Source organism: Bemisia tabaci, chromosome 1, assembly GCF_918797505.1.
Source record: "Bemisia tabaci chromosome 1, PGI_BMITA_v3".
Classification (NCBI taxonomy): Eukaryota; Metazoa; Arthropoda; class Insecta; order Hemiptera; family Aleyrodidae; genus Bemisia; species Bemisia tabaci.
In genome coordinates this window covers 62325643-62338726 of record NC_092793.1, presented here as the reverse complement: position 1 = coordinate 62338726, position 13084 = coordinate 62325643, and the positions used below count along the sequence as shown (strand labels likewise).

At 40.2% G+C, this 13084-nt stretch overlaps 1 protein-coding gene across 9 annotated transcripts in view; it reads left to right on the top strand.

Annotated features, from left to right (window-relative positions):
* The window catches only part of Root (ciliary rootlet coiled-coil, rootletin), a 348852-nt gene that overhangs the window by 135550 nt on the left and 200218 nt on the right, over positions 1-13084 (top strand). The window lies entirely within an intron of this gene.

Below are 13084 nucleotides of genomic sequence, written 5' to 3'. Positions count from 1 at the left end.
TAAGACTGCCGCTCAGTGCGGGAGTTCCCCTGATTTGTTCACTCGAGTACTGAAATGAGGAATCTTTCTGGCTTTTTATCGCCGAATAATTGAATCTTCTTTAAGGTTTTTTGCGAAAACGGTGCATCGTAGAAAGCTGGCGCAATTATAACTTTTGATCAGCATCTTGAGGAGAATCGAAAAACATAAGTCAGAAGGCAATCGGTCGTGGTGCAACTTCCCATAAGAGGTGTGCGGGGTCCTTTCGGAGACTTGCCTTTTTAGCGTTTTTGAGCAACTTTTAAAGGCAGTTAACAGCAATCAGAGGCATCAAATTTTTTTTTTTTTTTTTAAAGTGACCTTGCGCAGTATACTTACAAGTAATAATGTTTGTTTTGACATTGCAAACCTTAAAATTCTACTTCCAACCCCTTAAAATCGACGAAAAACTATATTTTTCCCTTTTAAGGAACTATAGCCCATTTCACGAAACCTGAGACTTTTTATTCGGCATTAAAATCTGTTAATGGCAACGCATCAGCCTCGGACTCGGGTGACCGGACCGTTCGCCGGACACCGGACACCCTCTTTTGTTCAGCAACCGTGGGCCGGTACTGACGACAGTCCGTCCATTGTGCGGGTAGGAACAATCGACACCCTTCATCTCTCCTTAATGAGCCCTATAGCACCCGGACCGACATTTTTTTCTCGCTGAAAAATTCGTCTTAATGCGTAAAAATTTAGGTCCAGCGTTAAATCATGATAAAAGCGCATTAAAATTCCTTCCAATTATATTAATTTCGAGCTGACATACGGCATTTGCGTGTGACCGCGATTCGCCGCAAAATACCGTAAGTCAGCTCAAAATTAAGGGAATTGGACGGAATATTAGTGCGTTCTTATCATAATTTCACGGATGAACTAAATTTTCATGCAAAAAAATGAATTTTTCAGCGAGAAAAAATTGTCGGTCCGGGTACTGGGGCTCATTAATAAGAAGGGATGAAGGGTGCCCATCGTTCCTACCCTCACAGTGAACGGGTTGCCGGCCTATGGTTGCTGAACAAAAGAGGGTGTCCGGCGAACGGTCCGGTCACCCGAGTCCGAGACTGATAAGTTGCCATTTACGGATTTTAATGCCGAATAAAAAGTCTCAGGTCTCGTGAAATGGACTGTAACTGCCTTTAAGACTTGCGTCTAAACTGCTAAAAAGGAGAGTCTCCAAAATTTTTGCCGCGATTAAAAACTTGTTGCGGCAGCACTGAAAAGCATTCGATTTCGCTCAAATTTGGGGATATTAAATGTTTAACACAATAACGCAATAAAACCATCGAACTTCGATGATGCGAGAAAAATTTTTGGATGGTTCTAATTTGGCCCAACCTAATTAATTTTATATATATATATATATATATATATATATATATATATATATATATATATATATATATATATATATATTCGCGTTAAAATGCTATGTAGCACGATTAAATCACTGCACATCGCCATTTTTTTCCGATAAATTTGTGATCAATTTTCGTCGATAAAATCGAGATTAAATTGCCATTTATCGCGATTTTTATTTCGAAAATATCACCTTAAATTGTCGGGCGATAAAAGCGCGATTTTATCGCGATAAGATCGAGGATAATCGCTCAGATGTTTATGATCCTGGCGATTTTATCGCCGATAAAATCGGAATATATAGTGATTTTTTCGTTGAGGAATGCTACTTGGGTACACCACACTTCTTGTTCCTGTAGTTCCTACCTCTGCTGTTGTCCCATGTAGCATTTTTCAACGGAAAAATCGCGATTTGTTGCGATTTTGTCGGCGATAAAAACGCTAAGATCATGAACATCTGAGGAATATCCTCGATCTTGTTGCAATAAAATCGTGTTTTTATCGCCCGGCAATTTATCACGATATTATCGCAACGAAAATCGCGGTTTATGGCGATTTTATCGACGAAAATTGATCGCGATTTCATTGAACGAAAAATTTCGATACGTAGCGATTTAATCGCCATAAATCGCAATTTTTTATTCGATAATATTGCGATAAATTGCCACCGGCATAATCGCGATAATCAACCGATAAAATCTCTATTTATCGATCACTGCTACTTGGGGTTGCTGCATTGGCTATTTGTTCTTACTGCCCTTAACAGGTAAAGCTACATCTGCTCGGAGGAAATGATCACTGCCGCAAGAAAGTTCCCTATAAACTCGTATTTGCTGCACTTTCAATTTTGTTAGTCGCATGTCTCACTATCATGTAATCGATGATGGATTTCAATCCTCATGTAGGCTAGACCCAGGTATATTTGGATGTTTTTGTGCTGGAAAAAACCCCTCAGAATTGTCATTTCCGTTTGAGAACAAATTTCGATGAGCCGATCTCCATTATCATTGACAGCATCCTCCTCGAACTGTCCAACAACTTTGCAGTTGACTCGTCATCCCGTTCTGCTGTTCAAATTACCCATAACAATTAATTCCCTGCCAGCTGCCACCTTCGTTATTTCCTTATTCAGATCTACAAAAAATGTGTCCTTAACTGCGACAGTTCCATCATCATTTACCCCAATACACCGCGAGCAGCGTGATTTTATGACCGTATAAGTTCAAGTTCATTTTAATGATGCGCTGGTTGATAGCCTCCCATTAACAACAGATCTACGTAGAATTTTCCGAATCATTATAGCAACCCCCTACTGCGCCCGCTGGGCTTTGAGCACGCAGCTGTAGGTAGATCATAATCACCGTAATTTTCGAGGGGGGGGGGGGGGGAACCTCCACCGATAATTTTCGAAAAACATGTCGAACTTGTTCCTTTCTCCTACAGCTTCTTTCAACGAGACGAGAGAATGTCCCGGTTCTAAAGCTATTTTTACGGCGCAGTTTTTCTAGAGGGAGGGAGACAGCAAATGATACTATCTAATATTCCAGGGAAGGGGGGAGGGGCTGGCCCACTCTAGGAGCTGCGCCCGTAGATTTCTTCATTTTAGGACAGATTTGAAGGAGGTTTGATTTTTTTTTTTGTCTCTTTATTTGCCACATATTCTACGTATTAATGCAAAATCTCCTTACAGTAGAAAGAGGGTTATGTTAAGAACAGCAGAAAGTAAAAAGACATTGTGGGGCACTTTGTACACAGGAGGAATGGGCTGTTTGAGATAGCTAGAGTGACCTAATCAAAAGGAAGATTAGTATCTCTAGATACCTATATTCGTGACAACACCGAAAACTGTCTGTTGGCATCCATCAGCTTGTGGGGACGCGACGCGCGACGGCGGCGTCCAGGAGCTATTCTAGGTGGCGGTAGCCACCCCGGCCCAATCCTGAAAAATTCCCCCTAAAAATTTGACGACAAAAATTTAAAAAAAAAAAAAAAAAAAAAAAAAAAAAAAAAAAAAAAAAAAAAAAAAAAAAAAGACGGGTGGCTGCTACCTAACTAGTTATACACGATACAACTCAATCGGGCTTTTCTGCACGGATTGCGGTCCATTTAGCTCTCCTGCCAATTAAGTCGTAAAGTAAAGCCCGAAAACCCTATAATATTTGGGTAGAATATGCTCAGCTCTACCTACTCGTACTGCCCTAGTTTCTTAAATTTAGTTAAATATTAACAAAGTTATTAAGCTTTAACGACTAATTTTGGACCCCAAAACATGACGATGATGGAATCGTTGAGCAGATACGGGGCCCGCGAAACGTTCGGTCGCGGGAGAGACCATCGTGTTTAGTTCACTGACATTACAGCTAAGTATACCGTAGAAAAAAAAACCCCATACAAGTATAGATATTTTGAATCAGCGTCACATATACTAAAAATGATTTTTTGGAAATTTGATATTGTTGAGGTGTAATCGAGATCAATGAATAATTAAGTCGTTTATTGCTGTTCTGAAAGTCGGATTTGTTGCCATGGCTGTGGAGGTAAGGGTAGCATAAAACCCATCAAACTGGGGATAATTAGAATCTGTAAACTCCAAGGATGAAACCTTTGAAAAGTTTGCGGACTTATATGGGCGCCGAAAGGAGAATTAATCGAAAAAAGTCGTATCCGTCAATTCTTCACAACAAAGAATTTGAAAACAACTTGTAGAACCGCGCAGTGGATGGTGAGTGCCGACCCCAGAAGCCAAATTTTAGGTTATGTCACTGTTATTATGGCTTTAAATATTTAAATAATAAGAATAAGATAGATTAATCGATGCGTGTTTCTATTTTATCATAGCCGAAAATAACTGGAACCATTTCTATATAATCCTTTTATGATTCCCGCACCCTTAATATAAGTTGTTACTGTAAGTACCTACTCAGATCGCAACCTGTTATTTCTTCCCAGCGGCCCGGATCTAGTGATCTTTACAAGTAACTATTCATGAATAATTGATGATATCCCACTATTGTGAGTCCTAGATACTAAGTCCTAGTCACTATTTCTCGTTAATTAGATTCAACAACTATCCACCAGAAAATCATCCTTTCCCTTAATACGATGATGTCTGTCGGGGTCTCAATTTGTGGGGATGAAGTTGCGTTTTCACTTTCTCCTAAAATTTTGCCAGCAGCCGAACTCTGTCACGATTTTAATATTGACCTGCGGTTTTTTTCTGTGACGTATAGGGTGTGCCAAAAATATGGATCCTTCTTGTTAATGTCTCGAAAACGATTGCAGATATTTGACTTGCGGTTTGAACGAGACTTCCTTCAAAAAAGGTGGGCCGCTTTCGAGTTGTGGGGGGGGGGGGTCGAGGGGCCGTTACCTCTTTGCCTCGCGCTCGGGAACAACTTTTAAATTTAAAATGGGAACTCTCTTTGCCTGATACTACGTAGAAGTCGTACCAAAAGTACGTGATATCCTTCCAAAAAAACAAAAATAAGATTTTTGTACAAAACTTCGGCCCAATCCAAAAAATTTCACTAATTACAAAAAAAAAAAAAAACCCAGGCACCCAAAAATATGATGGCAGTACCGTTTGGATTCATCATTTAAAAGGAAATGATATTAAAACGGCCCAATTTTCTCTTTCATGCCCATACACCATATACCATACATACCATATACCATACACCCCAACGTTTTTCACAAAAAAAAAAAAGAAAAAAGATTAAATACCTATAAGGTATGATAATCTGTACACGTTTATTAATTTGATCCATCGCTTTAAAGGAGTATGATATCAAATCGGCCCAACTTCTCTGAAATGTACCCATCTCTGATCAATAACTTTATCGAGACCTTCCGACTCATCGCTGAGGAGACACTGATCATCACTTGACCCTTAGTATATGTCCTTGATTAGATGCCAAAGAGGTCCTTATGAGAACTGTAATGAATTTTTTTCTTTAAAGAGATAAAAAACAAAAAACCGTCATATCATTGAAAAAAAATTCGAAGAAAAAAAAGGAATGGCGGGGGCATACGTGATCCCGTGTGCAGATTTGTGAAGGCATATTGTGTGATACATCAATCTCTTCGTTTTGATGTCTAGAAAAAGAAAATCGATGATGGCCATCTCAAATTTCATACAAACCCCCCCAAAATCAAGATGGCGGCCAAAATGGCGGTTTTGGGGTAAAAAAATTTAAAGTTTGCAAATACGTCGTGTCGGGTATCGATTCTTATGTATTTTTGATCGTAGAGTCCGAATTTTTAGTCAAAAGTTAGCTCAAAGGTCATTTTCAGGCCAAAATCCAAGATGGCGTCCAAAAATACCTCTTACGGGTGATAATTTGCCTATTCGGGTCTACATGCATTGTGAGGTATCAATTATTAGGTTTTCAGGGTTGTAGAGTCCGAAAATGAGGTCCATTTTCCGCTGCGGCTCTCAAGAAGCCCTAAAATCAAAGATGGCGCCCAAAATGGCCGCCGGTCTTACGGATGAAACTCCCATTTAGCGCAGCTGGAACAAAAAATACGTTCAAAATTATGTTTCTTGGGTCAAGAAGTTCGAATAAGAGATCAAATGTTTACTCCCACCAAAAATTAAGCCTCCGAATCGAAAATCGCTGCCGACATTGTTGCCAGTTAAAGGCGCAGACCGGTAAATGACTGATATTAAGAGATTTGCCGAAGGAGGGGTTTCGATAAGGGCCGTTGTTGGGCCCATACCCTGAAATTCTTCAATTTCACGATTGTTTGCTCATTTAAAGTCTAAAGTTTGCGGAATATATCATGATTTGGTCATTTCCGGTCTATTTAGGGGTCTAATACCGGCCTAAACATGAGACTAAAGGCCGATTTTGGCGAAAAATGCGGGTTTTTTACATTCGACGTGACGCTGTTTCTTAACGATCCCATCATCGGAGGAGATTGTTGTCCTTCAAGTACGTTCATTAAGGATGTAAGATAGTCACTTTGCCCAATTTTCGTTGATGGCAAACCTTGCGCTCAGAGTTAAAACGATCTTCTTAGAATTTTCTTGTTTTTTATCATTATTTAAAATGGCATAAAAAGGGCGACTCATCTTAAACCAGAAATAGATTCATTGGTGGAAAATGTACGCAGCTGGTCATAACTGTCCTCCAAAAAATTAATGGATTAAAGCCTCCCCCCCCCCCAAAAAAAAAGGAAAACCTGTGTTGCCATATTTTATTGCCTAACATCACAGAAAACCGCGTGATTATTTCAGTATTTGGAGGCTGTTCTTCGTAGAGCACACTTAGCAAAGCTCAAAACCCTTGATTTTTCATACGTTACGATCGCATGATTAATGATTATATAAATGCAATGGAGATGTTGCATGTGTGAGGAATTTGCAATTTGACTATGGATTCTTTTGTAGAAGTTCGCGAGAAACTCGACGGTGCCAATGGCTTTCTCTGAAATCAACTTCCAAGCTCAAAAAAAGCTCTTAAGTTGAGACCAAAATGGAGGGGATATTCCGCGCTATCCTGAGAGTCCACCTGTACATCAAGACAAACTCTCCATGCAAAGATAGGGAGCAAATACATTAGCAAGGTTGCTGTGTTTTCTGTTGTGGAGTCCCCAAATAAAGTGGTAGCCCTGTGAATGTACTTGCTCCTTACCTTTGCATAGAGAGTGTGTCTTGATTAAGGGTGGACTCTCAGGATAGTGTGGGATATCCCCTCCATATCGGGCTCAACTTGAGACCTTTTTTTGAGCTTGAGAGTTGATTTCAGAGAAAACCAGTGGCACCATCGTGTTTCTCCCGAACTTTTACGTAAGAATCAACAGTCAAATCGCAAATTCCTCACATATGCGAAATCTCCATTATCCATCATTATTTTGTTTATTACATGTAAGTATCTGTAGAGGTTCCCATCGTGGCGCGGCATTCGCACATATCATCGGTAAAAATCGAGAAAAATCCTATAGTTGGCCGAGGATTTCAGCCACTTTCTCGGAATATGCGCATTTTGAAATAAATATGTAAGACTCGAATTACAGGATTCAGAGATGCAAGTAGATTATATTTTGTGTTAGTGATAATTGCTTTAAAATTTTGGGCTTGTAGGTGGCCTATTATCTTACGAATTTTGTACACGATATTTACAAACGAAGGTGCAACTTTGAATCATTGACCGTGATCTGAGATCCGAAAAAAAAGTAAGCCATGTGTCAGAATCACGAGTGCTTAATGCTGATTTTTCACCACCCTGACAATCCCTGCCCCCCGCCATTCTTATTGCCTGCGATCGATCAGAATTCTGCTTCCTAAAAATAATTTGAAACCCTGGTTTCCATCACTTCTGCCCAGCCACCGAACAGCTTCCTCATCAGTTGCTTCTTCATCAGGTTCCCTGTCTCCTGCATCAAACCTCTTGTTTGGAGCTGCCATGTCATAATTTTAGAGAAATGACGCATGCATGTTAATCTAGAAAACGCTTACTTTTTCTGGCTCAGACTTATGTCTGTAATGAGTGAGGCACCAAATGAGAGATGCAATATGAGCTCAGCAGTTGACGACTCTATCGCCCACTTTGCACAGGTAATACCACCCGGATAAGAACATGTTCTATGTCGTTTTGCCTTTCAACCAATATTACACATTTTATTGCAATGAATTTTTAGTTTTGGATAAGGCTAACATTCTCAGCGCGATGATAGTAGAATTCTCATTTCCGTTTCAATGTTGCATTTTTCTCGATTTTTACCGATGATATGTAGGAATGCCGCGCCACGATAAGAGTCTCTATAGATACATACATGTAATAAACAAAATAATGATGGATTATTGCATTTATATAATCAATAATCGTAACGTATGAAAAATCAAGGGTTTTGAGCTTTGCTAAATGTGCTCTACGAAGAACAGCCTCCAAATACTGAAATAATCACGCGGTTTTCTGTGATGTTAGGCAATAAAATATGGCAACACAGGTTTTCCTTTTTTTTGGGGGGGGGGGGAGGCTTTAATCCATTAATTTTTTGGAGGACAGTTATGACCAGCTGCGTACATTTTCCACCAATGAATCTATTTCTGGTTTAAGATGAGTCGCCCTTTTATGCCATTTTAAATAATGATAAAAAACAAGAAAATTCTAAGAAGATCGTTTTAACTCTGAGCGCAAGGTTTGCCATCAACGAAAATTGGGCAAAGTGACTATCTTACATCCTTAATGAACGTACTTGAAGGACAACAATCTCCTCCGATGATGGGATCGTTAAGAAACAGCGTCACGTCGAATGTAAAAAACCCGCATTTTTCGCCAAAATCGGCCTTTAGTCTCATGTTTAGGCCGGTATTAGACCCCTAAATAGACCGGAAATGACCAAATCATGATACATTCCGCAAACTTTAGACTTTAAATGAGCAAACAATCGTGAAATTGAAGAATTTCAGGGTATGGGCCCAACAACGGCCCTTATCGAAACCCCTCCTTCGGCAAATCTCTTAATATCAGTCATTTACCGGTCTGCGCCTTTAACTGGCAACAATGTCGGCAGCGATTTTCGATTCGGAGGCTTAATTTTTGGTGGGAGTAAACATTTGATCTCTTATTCGAACTTCTTGACCCAAGAAACATAATTTTGAACGTATTTTTTGTTCCAGCTGCGCTAAATGGGAGTTTCATCCGTAAGACCGGCGGCCATTTTGGGCGCCATCTTTGATTTTAGGGCTTCTTGAGAGCCGCAGCGGAAAATGGACCTCATTTTCGGACTCTACAACCCTGAAAACCTAATAATTGATACCTCACAATGCATGTAGACCCGAATAGGCAAATTATCACCCGTAAGAGGTATTTTTGGACGCCATCTTGGATTTTGGCCTGAAAATGACCTTTGAGCTAACTTTTGACTAAAAATTCGGACTCTACGATCAAAAATACATAAGAATCGATACCCGACACGACGTATTTGCAAACTTTAAATTTTTTTACCCCAAAACCGCCATTTTGGCCGCCATCTTGATTTTGGGGGGGTTTGTATGAAATTTGAGATGGCCATCATCGATTTTCTTTTTCTAGACATCAAAACGAAGAGATTGACGTATCACACAATATGCCTTCACAAACCTGCACACGGGACATATGTTTTGTTACGTATGCCCCCGCACTAATGGGCCGGCCGGCACGTACAAAAAAAGCGGAGAAAAATAGATACATTGGTATGCCCCAACATTTTGGCATGGGTGACCGACCCGGTCTTGCCAACATCCATGAAGTTGTTAAGAGAGTAGCATTTTAATTAGGACTTAGGAGGCATATAATATTCGCAATAATACGCCAAGGTTCAGTAGTTTGTAAGGCGTTCTATCAGAAACAAACAAGGAATATGGCATGGCTTGAAAGTTGTTAAGTTGTTCACTCATGTGTGAATATCTTTCAGTCTATCTTTCAATGACGATTTCAAGAAGGACTGATCCTCCTTTTGACGATGATACTTGTTCATGTATATGCAAGAGAGACGATAATCACCCTACTATCTACCACTTGTATGCACGGCCGGCCGGCCCATTCCTTTTTTTTCAATTATATGACGGTTTTTTGTTTTTTATCTCTTTAAAGAAAAAAAAAATCATTACAGTTCTCATAAGGACCTCTCTTTGGCATCTAAACAAGGACATATACTAAGGGTAAAGTAATGATCAGTGTCTCCTCAGTGATGAATCTGAAGGTCTCGACACAATTATTGATCAGAGATGGGTACATTTCAGAGAAGTTGGGGCGATTTGATACCACACTCCTTTAAAGCGATGGATCAAATAAACGTGTTCAGGTCATCATCATACTATTATAGGTATTTAATCTTTTTTGATTGGTTTTTTTTTTTTTTTTTTTTTTTTTTTTTGTGTGAAAAACGTTGGGGTGTATGGTATATTGCATGGGCATGAAAGAGAAGATAGGGCCGTTTTGATATCATTTCATTTTAAATGATGAATCCAAACGGTACTGTCATCATATTTTTGGGTGCCTGGTTTTTTTTTTTTTTTTGGTAATTAGTGACATTTTTTGGATTGGGCCAAAATTTTGTACAAAAATCATATTTTTGATTTTTTGGAAGGATATATTATACGCGGCACAGATAAGGGCATGTCTTGTCTTATCTTGCGGACATGGCGAGTTAAAGTTTCAAAAAGCAGGCCGCAATACAGTAAGGAGATAATCGCTGACTAATTTCCAATCCCTTCTTGACTCGGAAATAGTCCTCTGGGCTGAGGTGACTGAGAGAATCACCGACCTTGGACTCGAGTCCTTCTCTGTCTGGGAGGAACGTTGCGCAGAGGTAAATTGATTTGAAAATCGGCCACTCTGTACTCATTATGAATGCCAGATTTTGAGATAAGTAACTCCATTATGTACTGTCTACTCAAGTAAATGAATCCGATGGAATTACCAGAAAGTGGCAACATCAATGTTTCAGAACTTTTAATAGTCGACGTTGAGTTGACTCCTTTTACTTACTTTCTCGCCGCGGTTCACCAACCTTGCTTTTTTGTTGCTATTTCTTTTTCGCAGTCCGTCGCGCTGCGCTGTGTAGAAAACTTATCCCTTAAGGTGCCACGGTTACTTGTTCCTTATTGGGATTATTTCCAGGCAGCTCGTCATTCTTTATCCGCGTGTATTTTTTCAATGCTCCTTGTGCCCAGAAATGTGTGAATGTGATGTGAGTACCTACTCTTTAGAGTCTGTCTAAATCTCTCTCTTCAGAACATACCGTTATTAAAGTTACCAGGCAAAATTCGACAATGTTGATATACCTACATTCAATACAATTTTTTAAGACGATCTAGTAAACATTCTGGATCAAATAGGTACTCTGCGTAACACTCTAGTTAGTCCGTTGACTACGACCCAAAAATGGCAAAAACCCTGCACTTTTTGATTGGAATATGCCGCTTTCAGGGCTCATTGGTGATACCCTCAGGAGTAATTCTGGAAGGGGCAACACTCCGAGACCCGCGACTGGAGCAAGATGGCGGCCGTTAAAGTCCGCCATTTTGGTTTTTTTCAAAGCGCTGTCCTTCGGTTGCTATTGATCCGATTTTGATCCACTTTTTTTTAAATGATAGGTAATTTCCAGGAGAACAACATTATTTCTTATCAATTTTCCTGTTAGGCTTAGATTTTTTTCTAAATTGGGAAAAACTGAAAATTTTCAAATTTTTGGAAATTTCAAGGTCAAGTAACTTTTTGACAGGCTAAAAAATGGATATTTTGCCTCCTCTGGCGGAGCCGTTGAATTGCCTGACCTTTAATTTGATACCTAACGATTTTTGTACGATAATAAATAAGCGCGTATGAGAGCAATTTAAGTGTTACGCGCTTCGCGCGTACCACTTAAATTGCGGGACCCGCTTCAGCGCTCTAGACGGCCGACGCGACCCTTCAATGCGCTGTATCTCGGTTGCTGTGCAATCAATTTTAATCAATTTTTTAAGCAGTTATACTCATGCAAAATTAGCTCCTTAAACAATTTTGGCGTTACCATGATATTTTTTCAAAATCTTCAAGAAAAACGAAAATTTTGTAGTTAGTTAATGCCTAATGGGCGAGTAAATATGAGTGTTTTGTCATTGAAAGTAGACGTAGGCTTGATTTAGGTTTAATTTGATACCAAAACCAAATTTGTCCAAAGCATAGTCCTGGAGGATGGTCAACATATAGAAAGTTGCGAACAATACAAGTACCTGGGGGTGAAGCTAACTTCGGATGGGAAGTTGGATCAGGCCATTCGGGACCGCAATCTTCAAGGAAGGAAAGCCATCGCCATGCTTTATGGGATCCTTTGGGACCAAAGGATTTCCAAGGACAACAAGAAAAGGATTTTTAACTCAGTTGTCAAGCCTATAATAACCTATGGCAGTGAAGTGTGGCAGTTGAAGAAGCGGACTCAAGAAATGCTCAAGGCGACCGAGATGGATTTCTGGCGAAGATCGGCTGGAATCTCGAGGAGAGAACGTGTCAAGAATGAACGTGTCCGAGAGATAATGGGCGTTGAGGGGACAATTGTGCACGATATCATGACCAAGCAATTGGTATGGTATGGGCATGTGCACAGAATGGCTGATACCAGGTTGCCGAAGAAGGTGTTGGAGTGGGTCCCCCTAGGTAGGCGACGGAGAGGGCGTGCAGCCAAACGGTGGGTAGAGGGCATCCGTGAAGAGATGGAGAGATGCCAGCTTCCGGAGGATCTCTACCATGACAGATTCCTGTGGAGAGTAGGCGTCGCAGAGCGCCCTAGCGCGCCGTAAAAGCGGCTCATACATACATACATACATGCATACCAAATTTGTGCGACGAAAAACAAACCCACGAGAGCAATTTAAGTGAAACGCGACGGTGCGCGTCACACGGCGCGTGATCCGTATGGGGTCGTTGGCGCCCTTCACTGCCGTGTAATTTGGTTGCTGCTAGATCCGTTAAGATCATTTCGTTCTAAAAAGCTTGAAGAAACTGAAATCAAAGCTTTGCCTGATTGGACGGATCCGGGAAAGTACCCCTAAGTCGTTTAATTTGATACCATCATCATCCCTGCGTGACCAAAATTAGAACCGTGACAGCAATTTCATTTTATTCATAAAGTTCAGCGCATTACTGTAGGATTCCACAGTGGAACAAACAAAATGACACAAGTATCCTTGATACGAGATAAGGTGATCCTTATTTATTTTGAGGCCCTGAATTCG